Source organism: Schistocerca piceifrons, chromosome 1 (assembly GCF_021461385.2).
Source record: "Schistocerca piceifrons isolate TAMUIC-IGC-003096 chromosome 1, iqSchPice1.1, whole genome shotgun sequence".
Classification (NCBI taxonomy): domain Eukaryota; kingdom Metazoa; phylum Arthropoda; class Insecta; order Orthoptera; family Acrididae; genus Schistocerca; species Schistocerca piceifrons.
In genome coordinates, this window is record NC_060138.1 from 720304512 (window position 1) to 720325478 (window position 20967).

Sequence of the window (20967 nt, forward strand, 5' to 3'; positions counted from 1 at the left end):
GCACCACTTCTACCAGAGCTCTCCCTTTCTTAAACAAACATAAGAGTAACGTAATTGTGCTTTTGTTTTATCAGCGACACAGCGCTGCAGTTGTGTGCCATAGGCTTTATTTATTTGTCACTGATTATTTATTTAATTAATATTTCGCGTTTCCGAGGAAACTCACGCTCGGCATGCAAATGTGCCTTTATATTGCCCCCTGAATTGCGAGGCGAAAGGACACACCTGCAGGCGAGCAATTCACCTAAAGGCACAAGAAAATCTAAGTTATCTACAACTATTTACATGACCTACATTATACACATTATATACATTATATACAAAATTTGAATGACGCGGGTGCGCCGTAAAAGTTCTTATGTTGGCAGATAGAGTGCTCGCATGAGCAGAAGCGTCTGTGTAACTGCGGCACTGCCGTTATATCGTACAGTTAGATCACGCGGCACAGTATTGCAGATCATATTGTTCGTGTGCGCGCGTTTTTCAGTCGTTGCACAAAGAAAATATTCAACCAAGATTACATATGAAGACTACATTCTATGACAGGTAACGTAGTTTTAAATTTACAATATTTGTTATAACACAATACAACTTAGATTGTTGAATGTTCTTAGTTACATAGTATTGTTTTGAAATACTTCAAAGAAAAATGTCCGTATTTTTCAGGTGCGTTGACCTATACACATCGTGTCGTTATTACAGTTCATATTCATCCGCTGCACAATAATTTTTTACAGGTTAGTATCGTCGTGGTAAAGTTTTTTGATCACAGTAACATCGTTGTATAACAATGTGATTAATACATAAGCGTGTCCATTTCTCATTTCCATTATAGTCGTAGTGATGCAGTTCGTTGTGACTAAAAGCATTGCTTATTACAGATCAGACGTGACCCGTCGAGTAATTGGTCCACGTGCAGTTCGTTTTTTACATTCCGTGGAAGCTTGGTTGCAGAACCTCGGACGGCACATAGCTGGCGTCGATCCTTGGACAGTCCAGGTAAGAGTGTCAGTTACATTTCGAGAACATTTCATTCCCTGAAGTTCCAACCAAAATTCTTCCACCCGTCGTGTTGTTTTCTGGACAGGCACTTTGTGTCCATTTAATCCAGTTAACATCTTGAAGTTGGGTACTGTAGTAATGTCACTAGACGATGCACGAATTATGCACTTCACATTTTCAGTTTTTTGCTGAATATAGCTCACCTAAATGTTCGTAGTTATTAATCAAGGAAATCGTTCATCGCGTTTACATAAATACGCTGCATAATGAATGGCATTAACAGTTTCTTTCACATAGGTTTTCGCGTAGTTGCAGAGTTAGTAATGTTCGTTAATGTCCGTGAACAGTGGTTCACTATGCAATGTCTTTTTGGCACTCGTTTTGTTCAAATTTTTACATAGTAACAGTTACACTATACATCAGTTAAAAAATAAGTAATTATACATACACATGTCACATATTTTCTTAGCATAAACATAATATAGTTGCACATAAACATGTTTACATCATCATTACATCGCTATAGGTTATTACATTGTGTCACATTTGATTACATGAATTGCAGATATTTACATCCTCTTTAGCGGTTTTGCTGGGATATTATCGATGTTTTTTTGTGATGTCATCTGAAATTAAGATAGGTTAGACACAACATTCATTACATCAGTAGGCAAGACCAGGCGTTTTCACTACTCAATAAATATTCAAAATAGTAAGAGAGAGAAAATGTTCGATTCCTCGCGTTTTGTGCGTGTGTGTAGAGTGTCTGTGTGGCCTTGACTACTGATAGATGCTTTTCGTGTTGAGAGATGTGCGTCTAATCTATTTCTCAAAGTAAAAGATCGCTTCACAGATGACGTCTGTCAGTTCGTCAGGTGTCACACCAACGTCATCCACTGCTACGTAATCATAAATTTTACTTTAATATTCCGTCTTTCAGGTGGAGGCGCGCGCTGAAAGAAGAGTTCTTCTGTCTTCAACTGCGTCACTGGAACCGCTGAAATGAAAATTTCTATACTACTTATTATCTGTGTTGTAACAACAGAGTTTTTCGAGTTGCTTAGCAATATTTTGATGGGTATGACTTTGACATTATTCAGCATGAAATGCTCTAAGATCTCGGTGTGCTTATAGCCCAATAATTTTGTTAGTTCTAGGATGTTGTAACAGATACGCACCAGGATGCGGTATGTTAACAATTATATAAGGTCCTTCATATAGCAGACGCCACTTAGCGTTGCGTCGTTTGAGTGCTACAGATTTATGATGAGTACGAAGTAGTACAAGCATTCCTACCTCGAATTTTTGTTTTCTTTTTATTATGTTTCTGTGATGTTTGTTTCGTATTTGTGCGTGATGTGTCAATGTAGTCAATACTTCTTTTATTTTCTGTTCAGGTGTGATTTCCTTGTCTGACAACTTAGGTAATGGTTCTATCCACTGATCGTTCTGTTTGCAATTGAACATGATCTCGTTAGGTGTGTAATTCGTATCGTAAATATTTAAGTTATTGTGTACGTCTTCGAAAAGACTTAGGTAGGACACCCAATTAGTATGTTTTGATGAAATATAGGTCCTCATGAAACGGTTTAATTCTCGGAAAAGTCTCTCAGTCGCGTTACATTGTGGACTAAACCTCGAAATAAATATACTTTTAATGTTATTGTCCTTCAAGAAATTTCTCCATTTGTACCCAGAGTAGTATGCTGCATTATCTGATAGAATTGCTTTAGGTTTTCCCACGTGCGTCAGGTAATCACTTGAGAATCTTCGTATTGTAGCATTTGCAGTGGCGGATTTTAAAGCATAAAGTTTTACATGTTTAGAAAATATATCGTAAAAAGCTAAGATATATTTGACGCCTCCAGAGCTTGCTGGATGCGGTCCACTGATGTCAGTACACAGAATTTCCAGGGGTTTACTGGGTAAAATAGAATGTAAATCTGTTTTTGTGGATAAATTCTGAGGTTTTGATTTTTGACATATGACACATGTTTTCAGTTCCCTGTAAATTTTTCTTCTCATATTGCTAAAATAACAGTATGTACTGAGCTTTGCCAAACACTTTTTCGTCCCATAATGACCCCAAACTAAGTGTGTGTGCCAAATTAGATTACGTTCAGACTCTTTGGGAATGCATACACACCAGTTGGTAGCATTTGGATGTCGGCGGTAAAATAACACATCATTGTGTAACTTGTAATACTTAGTCAAAGGATGATTGTGTTTTTCTACCAGTAATGTTATTATCTTATACCAGTGAGGATCAGATTTTTGTAATTCAGCCATGTTTCTGCACATATCAATATAATATTGGTGATACTGCTTGTCTTGCATTAAGAGAATCCTGCAGTCATTTATATTTTCTAAGTCACTGTTGGTATCATTCATACCTTGTGGAAGTCTAGACAAAGTGTCTGCAATGGTGTTGTCCTTACCTCTTATGTACTTAATTTCAAAAGAGTAGTTCTGAAGTGTAACTGCCCATCGTGATAGTCTAGGATGTACAAGTTTACAAGTTAACAAAAATGTCAGGGCCTGGTGATCGGTGTAAATTACTGTATGTTTTCCAAATAAATAATAATTGAATTTCTTGAATGCCCATACTATGGAAAGTGTTTCTAACTCAGTAGTGGAGTATGTACGCTCACATTCAGTTAGAGTGCGACTCGCAAACCCAATAATTCTTATCTGTTCCTCCTCTTTATTCTTTACTACTTGAAATATGCAACAGCCCAAGCCAGTACGTGAAGCGTCACAAGTCATACAAAAATCTAAATTGAAATCTGGATGGCTCAATATGTTAGCATTCACTAAAGCATGTTTAATTGTATTAAAGTCATTCTGGCACTGTTCCGACCAGATCCAAACTTGATTCTTTCTGAGTAGATTTAGCAGATGTTTACTGTTCAAAAGTGGTTGTGGCAAAAAACGTCTGAAAAATGAACATAGCCCAAGGAATGATTTTAACTGCTTTTTAGTTCGAGGGCTAGGAAAGTTTCTGATAGCATCTAATTTACTGGGATCAGGACGTATGCCCCGTGAATTAATGATATGTCCTAAATATTTTATCTCACTGCAACCAAATTTTGATTTTCTTAGGTTGGCTGTGACTCCAGCTTGTGCAAATTTTTCTAAAATTCTTTGAAGTGTGTCAACGTGTTCCTTCCAAGACTGTGTAGCTATCAGTATATCATCTACATAGTGTGTGACTGTCTCAACTAAATCGTCGCCAAGCACGGTATCCAGGGCTGTAATGAATACCCCAGAACTGACATTCAGTCCGAAGGGTAGAACACAAAACTGATAGGTTCGCCCCCCAAACATAAATGCAGTATATTTCCGAGAATCAGGAGTGATACCCACCTGCCAAAACGAATTAGCGAGATCTATTGTGGAAAAATATTTTGCATCTAGAAATTTCTGTAATTGCTCATCTAAATTTTCAGGTTTTGTGTGAACCGGTAAAATTATTTCATTAATAGCTCGTGCGTCTAACACTAACCTAATGCTTCCATTTGATTTTTTGACAACAAGTAGAGGACTACAATAAGGTGAGGTGGATGGTTCAATGACCTTCCAGTCTAACATTTGTTTTAATTCTTGCCACACAGCAGGTCGTTGAGATAACGGTACGTTATATGTCTTGTGGTAGAATATCTTGTGAGGCTTAACTTCAATCTTGTATACATACGTGTTGATAACACCTAATCGTTTGGTAAAAACTTGTAAATATTTGGATAACACTTCCTGTAGTTTTATACGTTCATGTACACTGAGAGCTGTAGCTTCACTTATCTTATGATCAAGCAATGTTTTCAAGTCCATTATCTCTGTGTCAGATGAGTGTGTTTGCATGTCTTGAATGTCATTGTCAAGTACTAACTGAACCTTGTACCCTGTACAGTGTTTGTCATGCTTTAGAGTTCTCCTGTCCAAATCAATAATAATTACCCTGATTTTATCATTTAAAATACATTTACCTTTGGAGAAGTCTATAATGCAGTCCTTCTCGCTCATAATATCTATTCCTAATATGCAATTTGTCACAAGGTTTTGTACAACCAGGAATGGCCATTGTACGGTTCCATTACCTATTTTAACGTTTACAAAAACTTGCTTCGTAACCCTACATGACTTATTACCTAGTGCAGTAGTTATTTTACAGTTTTGGGCAGGAAACTCAGGCACAGGTTCCAATTCACACATCCTTTTATAGAAATTAAAAGACAAAACGCTCACAGCTGCACCTGTATCTAGGATAATAGTAGTTGGAATCCCACCTACTACACCAGTAGTAGATGCTAAAACAATTTCATTTCTGTTTAAACGACATTGTGTACTGTCTTGTAAAAGTTCATCTGATATATTGTTATTGTGGTTGTATCTTATAAATAAAACAGGTAGTTTTTGTTTAGAATTACTCGGCATATCATTATTCTGTTGTTCAAGTGTGGTGTCAAATAACTGATTAACATTGAAGTCGCCCCCCAAGAATTCTTCAGCCACGACCTGGGGCAAAGTAGTGACTGTTTCTAGTTTGTTGGATTAGCATTTGTACTAGGTACTGACACAGATTGAGGTTGTGCATCAGGTGTCATTTCTATTATATTCACATTCGGATATTGCCTATTATGATCTCCAAACTTTTGCGGTTGTTGTTGCTGTTGCGCATTATAACTTACCTGTCGGTCGTAAGGTATGCTCCAATTTTGTCCTGGTGGCTGCTGTGGTAAAGCAGAGTTTGAATGAAAGTACTGATCGTTACGAGTCCAACCTTGATGCTGTCTTGGCTCGTAGTTACTATTATTTCTATTTCTGTTTGTGTTTTTGTTATTACCTTTGTATCCGTTGTTACCGTTGTAGTTATTACCGCGGTGCCTTTTGTATGGATTGCCGCATGAAATGTTATTACTGTTGTAACTATTGTTTGTATTGGAATACGCGTGTTGATTTTGATTTCCGTACTGAGACGGCATGTGAGTTTGCTGTTTTTGTTGTACCGCGTATCCAACTGTGGGCGCGCCAGAATTGTGTTGGCAAGCCTGCATGTTTTGCATACCACTAGTGTAAACATTGTGGCTGCTGTTTTGCCGCGCGAAGCGCTGATCTTCAAGTAACATGTCAACCGAATCTAAGGCTGTTAAAAAATAATCTGAATCGTCATCCGGGATATGTAGAAGTTTTTCCTTAATGTTGAAAGGCAATTTGGCCTTCAACGCTCGGAGTATATCACGCGTTGCGACTGGTTCGTCTAAAAAGTGTCCCATGTTCAAGTATTTTTCAAAATATCTGCGTAGGTTACCATTTTTACTGTTAAAAGTTTCAGGTTCTAAAATTTGTCTTCTGAGTCGCTCCTGGACGGATTGCGACCAGAATTTGTTCAGAAAAGCACGCTCAAACTCACTGTACGTGGTACATACGTCAGCTTGACTGTATGCCCAGACAGCTGCATCGCCTTGGATGTAACCGACAATATATGAAATCTTTTTCCGGTCACTCCAAGTGCGTGGAAATGCGTTACTAAAAGATTTAAGAAAAATCACCGGTTCGTTTTTCTGGGATAAAAATCTGAAATTGCCTGTGTTTCATTAAGCTTTCATCTTCCTTCGCATTGTGATATGGATTTATTCCACTGTAATTACTGGTTTGTTCAGCTTGCGAGTAATTACGATAATGTTGCTGTGGTTTACCATGATAATAGCTTGTGTTTGTGTTTCCACATCGTGGTATGTGTTGTAGTCGTGGTGTGTTTTGTTCTTGTGTATTTGTCGTGTGCGGAATGTGTGTATCATACTCGAATGTATATTGGTTTCTGAACTGTACATTTTGACTGATATTTTCGTTACATTCAGACTGTAGTTGATCGGTGAATTGTCTCATGGGTGCAGTGACGGATTGTACTGCGTCACTGATCAGCTGTTTGTTATTAGTAATGTATTGCGCTACGGAGTCGTGCACAATTGTTGGTAAATTTTCACGTAAGCATCTATCAAAATGTTTGTCTTTGTTCTCAACCCAATCATGAAATTCTTTATTAATATTTTGAAAATGAGGTGTGGCATCTGATTGTAAGATGTCAGTCAGGTGTTGTTCAACATTGTCCAATTTATTCTGTACGTCAGTAATTCGTTTTTCAAGGTTGTCATGTACTGAAGGATATGTCTGAATTTGTTCAGTAAGAGCTTCACACGTGACATTAAGGTTTTTTACTTGTGTCTGTAAAAGTGCTACGTCAGTTGTAGTCTTTTCTTGTCTCGTATTAAGCTGGGAAAATTTAGTACTGAGTTCGGTCATCTGTTTGGTCAGTGTGGTGTCATTAAGTTCCACACGTTTACACAAAGTGTCATTACCTATCTTGATTGCTATGAGATCAGATTTGATTTCGTCATTTTGTGTTTTTAACTGTTCATTTTGTGTCTCTAATTGTGCCTTTAAGGTTGCCATGTTTTCGGCGTTCTGTTTCCTTATGGTTGCCATATTTTCTGCGTTTTGTTTCATTAGCATTTGTAACATGTCGGCAATGTTTACCGTTTGCAAGGTCTCTGCCCCCGCCGCGTCATTAGACGTGACGTCATGCATTAACATGGGCTCTGATTGTGATTTTGAAATTTTTGTAGTGGACGGCCTATCGTCAAAATTTTCGTCAACACTTGCGTCAATGTTTGATGAATCGTCACTACCGGTTGCTGTCGTAAAGTCATTTTCTAACACTTGTCTCACGTCCGAGTCGGATTGCGTCTGAATAGTACGTCCTTGCTGTTCCATTTTTGCGTATTGTTTTCTAGTTATTACCATGCCACACGTGATATATGTTTCAAGAAAATTTTTGACACTGATTTTAAAATAAAATGTAGTTGAGCATGAATCGCTCGTAGCAACAATGGCTGTCTGTTAATTTAAAAATATAAACTGAATTTGAGATTATTGGTAATGGCTGCTGGCCATGTTACATGATATCGTACAGAAGTCGGCCATATTGTACACTCGTGTATTGGTATTGTTGCATACGTTATTGTTTAGGGAAAAGTACTGAGAATGAAATTTATCACTGAAACTGTTATGCAGAAAAGAAACACTACAGAATTTACTGAAAAGCTAATACACTGAATTATACGTCTGGTCAAGCCTACCAATGCAAAGATGCTGCGTCTTACCTTATTTTGCTGGAAGTTTCATTGCGTCTTCCCGCAAAATTTCAGAATTGGAAAATATCTTCAGATTTTGTTATCTCTCATACATTGACGTCCAGGTCCAGAAAGTTGATTTTTTACATGAAACAAAGAGAACAATGTAACAAATGACAAAATAACAAGTCCGACACGCCGTCGCCAATATAAAATAAATAAAATAAATAAAAAAATGTTATTTTAAATATGTTAATTATTCTATCTGTATGATGGTGATTGTGATTGCAATTGTAATTAATATTTTGCTTATCTGGAACGTGGACGTTTAATTATTCGGTATCAGACGCTTGACAATGGCTTTTTCGTAAAGGCAATGTTACTCGTAGTTGACCGTGAAATAAAACTGAAATAATCGGACTTCGTAATTAAATCGTTTCCAAAGACTGCTGCGGTAGGTGCGGACTCATAATCTTAATCTCAATATTACAATAATTTGCCAGCCATGCCAATACGTCGTACAGAGGTGATTGTCTACTAAACATAAAAAAGTTACACAGTTAGTTAAATCAGATATATTCAATGAATAAGCCTACAGTTCATAATCCTACTTACTTTTATAAATATAAATTCTTTACAGAATCGAGTGCCTAGTGTGGTTGCAACTCGCAGTATTCTTCTATAACATGAAATATGGCGGTGTGCCAGACAATAAAATAAAATACGTGCTTCTCGCACCACTTCTACCAGAGCTCTCCCTTTCTTAAACAAACATAAGAGTAACGTAATTGTGCTTTTGTTTTATCAGCGACACAGCGCTGCAGTTGTGTGCCATAGGCTTTATTTATTTGTCACTGATTATTTATTTAATTAATATTTCGCGTTTCCGAGGAAACTCACGCTCGGCATGCAAATGTGCCTTTATAGGCTGTCATGTACCCATATGGCTGATCGCCTTTACAACACAGGTATCACACTTCTGATGAGCTGTTGCCTCCCCATGTATGTCTAGGAGTGGTTGCTTGTCATTATGGAGCATCAGAACTCAGAGCAATGGCCTCTGTGCGAGACAGTCCTTGCTCTGGCTGGGTGGCGCCCAAGGGAAGAGCCCCTGATCAAAATGGGTGGTATCAGGGAGGATGCTTTGCACATGGAACGTATCAAGAACTGCTGATTCTTCTATGGACATCTTTTCGTTTGTAATGGATCACTTAATGCTGATTCTTATGACCCTGTGTCCCTCCCTTCCCTGGCTACATCGTGGGTGGAAGGTGAGGCTCTCCAGCTTGTTGTTAAATACTTTTCCCCGTACCTGATGTGCACTAGGACTGACAAGGACACTTCCACCACTACCAAGCAGTTACTTTTTGTGCAAAATATCGGAGACAAGTTTGGCAAAGTGGGGTCTCTCAGTAAGATGCAGTCTGGTTTATTGTTGATGAAACTTCTCCTGCCACCAAATGTGCAGCTGTTCATGCTTGTAGCCATGTTGGCGAGGTCGTGATGTCCATTACTCCTCACCAGCCCTTGAATATGGTTCAAGGAATCATTTGTCATAGGGATGTCATCCCTCAAATTGATGATCAACTCTGGGCCATCTTGAACAACAGGTCGCTCAATGAGCTTGGCATGTTCAGAAATGTCGTAAGGGCAATTGCACTGATACTGGTGCCTTTATTCTGACATTTGAGGGAGGTACCCTCCTGTAGAAGGTCAAAGTTATGTGTTATTAGCATGATGTGAAGCCACACATCCTGCCACCCATGAGGCTTTTTCTTTGTTTGCGTTTTTGGTGCATTTCTTCCTGCTTTATAATGCAGCATCTAGGTGGTGAATGTGGACACCCACTCTATGATGGAAGTCCCTGTGTTCCCCCACCCATATGTTTTAACAACCATCACTCTACATGCTCGCCAGATTGTCTGGCTTATAAGAAGTAAAAGAAGATACAGGAGTATAAGTCCCTTGATAGAGTATATTGCACTGATACTCATCAGAAACATGACTGACTTCACACCATGTTAGTGAAATCTAACTTTACTTCTGAAACTTCCTGACAGATTAAAACTGTGTCCCCGACCGAGACTCGAACTCGGGACCTTTGCCTTTCGCGGGCAAGTGGTCTACCATCTGAGCTACCAAAGCACGACTCACGCCCGGCAGAAGTAAAGCTGTGAGTACCGTGCGTGAGTCGTGCTTTGGTAGCTCAGATGGTAGAGCACTTGTCCGCAAAAGGTAAAGGTCCCTAGTTCGAGTCTCAGTCGGGCACACAGTTTTAATCTGCCAGGAAGTTTCATATCAGCGCACACTTCGCTGCAGAGTGAAAATCTCATTCTGGTAACTTTACTTCTGTTACATTCTTTCCCTTTCCTCCCTCCTCCTTGCTCCAGTTACACCCCCTCCACTATGGTTCCCATGTCCTCCCATTTGGGTGCCATCCCCCTCGCCAGCTGGATAACTGTTCCTCTTCTTGAGCGCCAACCAGTGATAGAATCTCTCTCCCAGGGCCCCTTCCCCAGTATCTCCTATGCTGGAGGCCTGCTGCCACATCTCAGCCACAGGACCCACTGTCCCACTGTCCACATGCCCCAAGATCTTGCAGCAGCCTGCTCTCCCTCCCCCCTTCATCCTACGAAATAAAAGAACAAGAAACGTAAGTCCCAGGACAAGACCTCCTTGTGAGCCAAGATGTGCCATCCCATCCCCCCCTCCCCCTCGCAACCTCATTCTAATAATGGATGGTGACCTGGTGGCTCCAGCCTATTGCCCTCCCATTTCGATTATTCAGTGGAACTATAGTGCGTACTACTGTCACCTCCCAGAGCTGCAATTCTTTGTTCCTTTTACTTGGCAACTTGTTTCATTGTCCAGAAATGTTATTTTGCTGAAGCTCACTTCATGGGTTTCAAGATTTCTGCCAGAACCTGACCAGCCCTCGAGGGCTTCTGGTGGAATTTGCATGTTGGTCCACAAAGATGTTGTTAGTGTATGAATCTATATTTGTACAACATTGCAAGCAGTTGGTATCTTGGTCCACTTGGACTCTGCAGTAATATCTCTCTCCTGACAAGCCACCTACACCCACGTTCCAGCAGCCTTCCTTCCTTCAGCAACTCTCCCCTTCCTTACACCTCCTTGGGAATTCTTATGCCCATCACCCTTTATGGGACAGCACTTTTTCATTTCTTCATGGGTTCCTCATTGATCACGACCTGTGCTTTATTAATAATGGTTGATCTCCTCATTTTAGTGCCGCATATGGCACTTTCTCTGCCACTGACCTGTAGCTAACGTCCCCACCACTTCTTCCTTCCTTGCACTGGTCGCCATACGCGACCTCTGTGATAGTGATCACCTCCCATTGGATATCTTGCTCCTTTCCCACCTGCTGATGGCTACATAACTCTGCTGGTCCTTTGTTATGAGTGCTTCTTTATACCTTCCATGTCATGTTTACATGTTCTTTGTCAGATTGTACTGATGAAGTCATTCTTGACTTGTCTGATAAGATAATTCACATTGCCAGTATTGCCTGCATTTCCGTTCCCCATTCGATGGGCTCCATTTGCTGCCAGCCGGTCCCATGGTAGTGCATGTCCATTGCCACCATCATCTGTGATCGTCGTAATGTCTTGCAACATTTTAAGTGGCACCTGTACTTCGCCAGTCTTATTACCTTTAAACATCTCCACGCCATAATCCATTATTTGACCAAACGGAGCAAGTTGGGAACACTTCATCTTCTCACTAGTTTCTTGTGCCCCTTTGTCGTAAGCATGGGCCACATTTTGCACATTCTAGGTATGTCAGCGATAGACTTCTGTTCTGGGCCTTGCCCTTCTAGGTGACCTTTGCATGGATCCATCACTTCTAGCAGAATACCTTGTGACACATTTTGCGATGGCATCAGTGTCAACCACCTATCCAGTTGCCTTCCTCATCTGAAAACAGGCTTACCCCTTGTTAGGTGGAATCCTACAAAGAACCTTTGCTGAATGGGATCTTATTCTGGCACTCTCTGCTTGCCACAATTCAGTCCTTGGTTCTTATTCCATCCATTACCAAATGCTTCAAGACTACAGTCCTCCACAATGTCAATATCTCCTCGAAGTGGTTAACATATTTGGCTCTAAGGCATTTTCTCCTCTCAGTGGAGAGACAGTACTGTGATTCCTGTCCTTAAGTCTGGCAATGATCTGTCGTCAATTGATAGTTACTGACTCATTAGTCCAATCAATGTCCACTGCAGTTTATTTGAGTGGATGGTGGCTCATTGGATGAACGAGATCCTTGACTTCAAAGACCTTTTACCTCCTCATCAGTGTGACTTTCAGGAGGGATGGTATCTGATCAGTCATCTGCTTTGACAGGAAACTGCAGTTCGCCAGGTCTTTTCTCAGCACCACTCCCTTGTCACAGTTTTCTTTGACCTTTGTAAGGTCTACTGCACAGCTTGGCACCATCACATCCCACTTACACTCCATGGATGAGGTTTCCAGAGGCCCCTCCCGAATTTTATTCAGCAGTTCCTAACCAACTAGTCGTTCAGGTTGACACTGTTCTCAGCTCTTCACATACAAGGGTTTTGTATTATGTGTCTACCTTTTTCTCATTTCTCCACCTGACCACTGGTCACCCCTGCTGTGTATATGGATGATTTCTGTGTTTGAGTTAGCGCCCATTCAGAGGTCACTGTGGGGCAACATCTTCAGGGTGCCAACTGGAGCACTTCTGCTTGGACACTCTGGAACAGTCTTCAGTTCTCTCCCATTAAATCGAAGGTGATACATACCTGTCGTTGCTCTATTGTCCATGCAGATCTGGAGCTCTATCTCAACGTCCAACACCTGACCATCGTCTCCCAGTTTCATTTCTTGGGTCTTCATTTTGACAACAAGCTTACTTCATTTCCCCATATCCACCACTTGAGGACTGGCTGGTTCTGTGGCCTATGCTTCCTTGCACACACCCCTTGGGGTGCAGATGGTTCAACTATTCTCCTCCTCTATCTATTCTTGACTAGAGTTGTCAAGATTATGGATCAGCTGGTCCTTATGCACTGCTCCTTTTGGAAATAGTTCAGGGTTTAAATTTACACACAGTGCTTTCACACTAGTGCCCATAGTCTGGTGAGTGATGCTTTCAGTTCCAGTTCGGCAGTCCTAGTTCTTGGTATCCCATTCCATCTTTATTTGCTCCTCCCCTGCTCACCCCTCCTGTTCGACTCTTTTCGCTCACCCACTGTCCACCCTTTAGTGGGTTTAGTGGTTGGACTCGCCTTCACTTCTCTCAGAACTGATTTCCATATCCTCTCCTTGTCCTCTTCCTCATGTTCTCTTCTGATCATTCTCCTTCATTAGTTCCTTGGCCCCTGATTCAGGAGGATCTCTTGTGGCCTCTGAAAGCCTCCATCACTCAAATAGTGATCCAATGTCCGTTACACCTGCTCTTGTGGGACTTCCAGGATGCCACTGTTCTTTCGCTGACCTCTAAATCTGCTGATCGTGTGGGAGATGACTTCATGTGTTCTGCTGCCATGGAACATCATCTCTCGCCTGCCTTGTGTGTGGTGTTTACTGTGGAATTGATAGCCATTTACTGGGCACTCTGCTTTATTAAATGGTCTACCCTCACCTGAGTTGTGTTATGTATGGATTCAATGAGGGGTCTTCAGGCTATCACTAAGTGCTTCATCTCTGTCATCCACCACTATCTCCCTGATCTTGGTGATGCTATTAGTTTGGTTAATTTCCTTTGGGTTCCTGGCCATGCTGGTATCCTAGTAATGAGCTTGCTGATTGTTGGCTGGCGGGACAGGGGGGCAGCGGCCACATACCCACAGTTTTCCATGATCACTCAAGGGGCATATTTGTGGCTTTATGTCAAATCCCTTTCTGCACTGAGTAGGTTAACTTTTTGGAGCTACCCCCTAACGAATAAACTTTGTACAAGTACAGTCAAGGAGACTCCCACCACGTGACTTTCTTCCTGGTGGGAATCTGTCATCCTCTGTCTTCTTTATATCAGCTACACTAGGTTGACCCATTGTTTTCGGTCCCCCCCCCCCCTCATGAAACAGGGACCTTGTCGTTGGTGGGGAGGCTTGGGTGCATCAGCGATACAGATTGCCATACTGTAGGTGCAACCACAATGGAGGGGTATCTGTTGAGAGGCCACACAAACCTGTAGTTCCTGAAGAGGGGCAGCAGCCTTTTAAATAAATGCAGGGGCAACAGTCTGGATGATAGACTGATCTGGCCTTGTAACAATAACCAAAACGGACTTGCTGTGCTGGTACTGCAAATGGCTGAAAGCAAGCGAAAACTACAGCCGTAATTTTTCCCGAGGGCATGCAGATTTACTGTATGGTCAAATGATGAGGGCATCCTCTTGGGTAAAATATCCCGGTGGTAAAATAGTCCCCCATTCGGATACCTAGGCGGGGAGTAATCACGAGGAAATCATTATCAGGAGAAAGAAACCTGGCGTTCTACGGATCGGAGCGTGGAATGTCAGGTCCCTTAATCAGGCAGGTATGTTAGAAAATTTAAAAACAGAAATGGATAGGCTAAAGTTAGATATAGTGGGAATTAGTGAAGTACGGTGGCAGGAGGAACAAAACTTCTGGTCAGGTGAATACAGAGTTACAAATACAAAATCAAATAGGGGTAATGCCGGAGTAGGTTTCATAATGAAGAAAAAAATAGGAATGCGGGTAAGCTACTACAAACAGCATAGCGGACACACTATTGTGGCCAAAATACACACGAAGCCCACGCCTACCACATTAGTACAAGTTTATATGCCAACTAGCTCCGTAGATGACGAAGAGATTGATGGAATGTATAATGAGATAAAAGAAATTATTCAGACAGCGAAGGGAGACGAAAATTTAATAGTCATGGGTGACTGGAATTCGATAGTAGGAAAAGGAAGAGAAGGAAATGTAGTAGGTGAATATGGAATGGGGGTAAGGAATGAAAGAGGAAGCTGCATGATAGAATTTTGCACAGAACATAACTTCATCATAGCTAACACTTGGTTCAAGAATCATGAAAGAAGGTTGTATACTTGGAAGACGCCTGGAGATACTGGAAGGTTTCAGATTGATTATATAATGGTAAGACAGAGATTTAGGAACCAGGTTTTAAATTTTAAGACATTTCCAGGGGCAGAAGTGGACTCTGACCACAATCTAGTGATTATGAGCTGTAGATTAAAACTGAAGACACTGCAAAAAGGTGGGAATTTAAGGAGAAGGGACCTGGATAAACTGACAGAACCAGAGGTTGTAGAGAGTTTCAGGGAGAGCATAAGGGAACGATTAATAGGAATGGGGGAAAGAAATACAGTAGAAGAATGGATAGCTTTGAGGGATGAAATAGCGAAGGCAGCAGACGAGCAAGTAGGTAAAAAGACAAGGGCTAGTACAAGTCCTTGTGTAACAGAAGATGTATTGAATTCAATTGATGAAAGGAGAAAATATAAAAATGCAGTAAATGAAGCAGGCTAAGAGGAATACAAAGGTCTCAAAAATGAGATCGACAGGAAGTACAAAATGGCTAAGCAGGGATGGCTAGAGGACAAATGTAAGGATGTAGAGGCATATCTCACTAGGGGTAAGATAGATAGTGCCCACAGGAGAATTAAAGAGACCTTTGGAGTAAAGGAACCACTTGTATCAATATCAAGAGATCAGATGGTAACGCAGTTCGAAGCAAAGAAGGGAAAGCAGAAAGGTGGAAGGAGGGAGATGTACTTTAGGACAATATTATGGAAACGGAAGAGAATGTAGATGAAGCTGAAATGGGAGATATGATACTGCGTGAAGATTTTGACAGAGCACTGAAAGACCTAAGTCGAAACAAGGCCCTGGGAGTAACAACATGGCATACAAACAGCACAGCCCGGTCAATGGAAGGGAAAACTGGCAAACAAAGAAGTGAGAGGAACAGCTGGGCAACAGGAGGAGTAAAAAATGAAGGGTGGGTGGGCGCAACAGTGACAACATTGGCACCAGCTCAGCCACTGAACCTCCCCAATCCACCTGATCCCCCACCATACTATGATAATGACACAATGGGGACAGAGCATGGGAAGAAGACACTGAAAAAGAAAACGGCACAAATGACCAGACACGCTGGCCGGTGTGGCCGTGCGGTTCTAGGCGCTTCAGTCCCGAACCGCGCGACCGCTACGGTCGCAGATTCGAATCCTGCCTCGGGCATGGGTGTGTGTGACGTCCTTAGGTTAGTTAGGTTTAAGTAGATCTAAGTCTAGGGGACTGATGACCCTGACAAAACTCTACCATCAGGCGAGCAAGATGTATGAGACAGGCGAAATACCCTCAGACTTCAAGATAAATATAACAATTCCAATCCCAAAGAAAGCAGGTGTTGACAGATGTGAAAATTTCCGAACTATCTGTTAAATAAGCCACGGCTGCAAAATACTAACGCGAATTCTTTACAGACAAATGGAAAAACTGTAGAAGCCGACCTCAGTGAAGATCATTTTGGATTCCGTAGAAATATTGGAACACATGAGGCAATGCTGACCCTACGATTTAACTTAAAAGATAGATTAAGGAAAGGCAAACCTACGTTTCTACCATTTGTAGACTTAGAGAAAGCTTTTGACAATATTGACTGGAATAGTCTCTTTCAAATTCTGAAGGTGGCAGGGATAAATTAATGGGACCTAAAGGCTATTTACAATTTGTACATAAACCAGATGGCAGTCATAAGAGTCGAGGCTCATGAAAGGGCAGTAGTGGTTGGGAAGGGAGTGAGATAGGTTGTAGCCTATCCCAAATGTTATTCAATCTGTATGTTGAGCAAGCAATAAAGTAAACAAAAGAAAAATTTGGAGTTGGAATTAAAATCCATGGAGAAGAAATAAACTTTGAGGTTCGCCAATGAAACTGTAATTCTGTCAGAGACATAAAATGACCTGGAAGAGCAGTTGGACGGAATGGACAGTGTCTTGAAAGGAGGATATAAGATGGACATCAACAAAAGCAAAACGAGCATAATGGAATATAGTTGAATTAAGTCGGGTGTTGCTGCGGGGATTAGATTAGGAACTCAGACACTTAAAGTAATAAATGAGTTTTGCTATTTGGGGAGCAAAATAACTGATGATGGTCGAAGTAGAGAGGATATAAAATGTAGTCTGGCAATGGCAAGGAAAGCGTTTCTGAAGAAGAGAAATTTGTTAACATCGAGTATAGATTTAAGTGTCAGGAAGTCGTTTCTGAAAGTATTTGTATGGAGTGTAGTCATGCTCTGAAGTGAAACATGGACGATAAATAGTTTCGACAGGAAGAGAATAGAAGCTTTCGAAATGTGGTGCTACAGAAGAAAGCTGAAGATTAAAAGGGTAGATCACATAACTAATGAGGGGATATTGAATAGAATTGGGGAGAAGAGAAATTTGTGACACAACTTGACTAGAAGAAGGTATCAGTTGGTAGGACATGTTCTGAAGCATCAAGGGATCACCAATTTAGTATTGGAGTGCAGTGTGGAGGGTAAAAATCGTAGAGGGAGACCAAGAGATGAATACACTAAACAGATTCAGAAGGAAGTAGGTTGCAGTACGTACTGGGAGATGAAGCAGCTTGCACGGGATAGAGTAGCATGGAGAGCTGCATCAAACCAGTCTCAGAACTGAAGACCACAACAACAAGAACAACAACAACAGCATGAGCTGTCCCCCCACCCCCATCCAGTTTGTAGTTGTGATCCATCATTTGCTGAACTGCTCTCAGCTTTTGGCCTTTTGTACTAAAATAAGTTCTCCCCCCTCTCGCTGTAATGGCTGTTAGCGTATGACCTTCACATGGTTACATGTGTCCTCAGTTTTCTTTGTGAAAATGACCTACCTGCCAGATTTAGGTACCTGAACTTCTTACTGGAATTTTGAGTACCTTGGTTTTGCATTGACGGTAGCTATATGAGCATTCGTCTTGCTGCCATACTAGCTGGTTTTCCCCTTCTGTTTCATACATTGTGTCTGGTCAAAAATGGTTCAAATGGATCTGAGCACTATGGGACTTGTCATCTGAGGTCATCAGTCCCCTAGAACTTAGAACTACTTAAACCTAACTAACCTAAGGACGTCACACACACCCATGCCCGAGGCAGGATTCGAATCTGCGACCGTAGCGGTCAAGCGGTTCGGGACTGAAGCGCCTAGAACCGCACGGCCACACCGGCTGGCGTGTCTGGTCATTTGTGCCGTTTTCTTTTTTAGTGTCTTCTTCCCATGCTCTGTCCCCATTGTGTCATTATCATAATATGGTGGGGGATCAGGTGGATTGGGGAGGTTCAGTGGCTGAGCTGGTGCCAATGTTGTCACTGTTGCGCCCGCCCACCCTTCATTTTTTACTCTTCCTGTTGCCCAGCTGTTCCTCTCACTTCTTTGTTTGCCAGTTTTCCCTTCCATTGACCGGGCTGTGCTGTTTGTATTGTTCTCCTCTTGGTTTATGCCACCTTAGATCATGACTGACCACCTCACTATTTGATCTCCTCCCCCAATGAAACCCCATGAAAGGCTGTAGTTCAAAACAGTTACTGTTAACACTAGACATACCAATCGTTCTGTAGACCCTTAATGGGGAGATATTGAAGGATGTAGAAGTAAAAATATTGTAACATGTATTTACAGAAGGAAGGTATGTTAATGGTTTTTTACAGATCCTAAGTGAAATGGTCCTCATGAACTCGGAATACGCGAAAACTATTTTCATTTATGAGGCAATAACAAAGTTGTGACAACACACATAAATGTAATACTCAGAGGTGCATGCGATAACAGAGAACCACTTTACAACACATATTTACACTGATGGCATTATTGCAGTGAAGAGGCGCTCAAAGATCTTATGTAACACTACTCACGTTGTTTGATGTTATTAAGAACATACACATCAGTTGATTCTATTAAGAAATTCGTCACTAGAGTTAGAGGATTTAACCATCCTTAAATCAGCAAGGATCTGCGATGAGAAACGTAAATGATAGTTAAACTTTTTTATAACCATTGAAAAGACAAAAATTGATGTTCATGTATATGGGACACCGTTTGCACCAAAGTAAGTGACTTATGATCTTTGTATATTATTCAAATTCCTAGTAGTGGTTACATGAGTAGAGCAGTTAGTGTGTTTGTCCAGAAAAATAATTACGATTTTTCATCAACTAATTACCTATAATATTCTTAAAGACAGAACTGCATCAAAATGCAATGTATCCATTCAGTGTAAAACGTTTTCATCTTTTGAGGTAGTACATTGCACTAAGTAAGTACCAAGTTCTTGTAGCATAGAATTGATATAATCTGATAACGAGTTTGTCCTCTGAAACGTGGGATGCAAAAAGTTATTGTTGGAATCTTCAAAATGTTGCAACAGATCTGAGAGATTTGGGGCAAATAATGCTGTATGTGTGTTGTCCAACAAGAGTATAGAGGAAACAGTCGTAAAATACCCAGAATAACAAGTAATTTGAGAAAAAAAAGTTCAAGTTACTACGAACATGAACCACATGGTTTATCTCAATATTCTCGGTACCAAAATTTGCCCTTCCTTCTAGATTTTCGTAATGAATATTTATTTATGGGAACAATAACAATAGTAATGAGTACACTGTGCACACTTCCAGATTTCGAGACTACAACACTTACGTTGACACGGATGCGCACCCATGTTCCTGTAGCTTTGTAGACGGAAAAGATGCCCAAAACTTCTGGGAATGAATACTCTCAAATGAACTTGTGTTAACAGACGAAAAGATACTTGCAAACAGAATGTCATCAGTGTGTTATGATCTGAGTGTGCCACGGATTAACAGGGTTCTCTTTGCTTTACACTTGGATGTTGGTCTTAAAGACCAGGATTGACAGCAAGCAGTAGCAGTTTCTCCATTCATTTGGTTGTGGGAACGCTCCTGGATTAAGAAATCTGTCAATTTTCACCAATGTCTGCGAAAATTCTCGACTTGGGATCAGAAGTTTACAACCGATTTGATACTCGGATGTCTCTAAAGGGGAATATAAAATGACTGCCTGTTACTGAAAAAAGAGATTTCACCAGTTTCATATAGTGATCGACGAACAACGTAATGTTAGGCAACAATAAATAGAAATGGTACCTTTTATTTTCTGTTCGCTTCTTTGCATTACCTTTTAATGACGACTAGTGTGCTTATTGTATGTATAATTTACAAGCAATAACACGGAGCCACTGATAAATTGCACCAGTGCACAGTGGTTAGCCTGCCATTACCTGTGACACTCTGGTCTGAACACTTTTTTTTACCCTTTCGGGGTCAAAACTCAATTCATGTATGTTTCAAAAATAAAAAGATCAAAATCTGTTTTCCATTTTGACCAACATTACACTTTTACCAGAAAAAGATTTTTCAGTTGACGATTTTGAAAATCAGTATAGTGGGACACTTGTGGCCCACAAATCGAAATAGGTCGATGTTTCCAAATGAACCTAAAATTTTCGAAGTTAAATTTTTGTTTGTAGACAAATTTTACCAGGCTGATAAATATGGAAAAGGTATAACAAATCATTACGAATACTCATTTATTCTCATGAGAAAGAAAAATATAAAATATTGCATACAAAATTTTATCATAAATTTTGAATTTGGTTTGACATGTCACTGACAAATGTTTCTTTTCTTTGCATTCTATTAAATTTCCTGAGGCCTATATGTCCTACCAACTACAAATGACATAATAACCAGCAGAATTATTTAAGAATGTAGTAATGTTTCAAACCATTGTCTATTATGCATAAGGAAACAGTGTTACTGGCTTCACA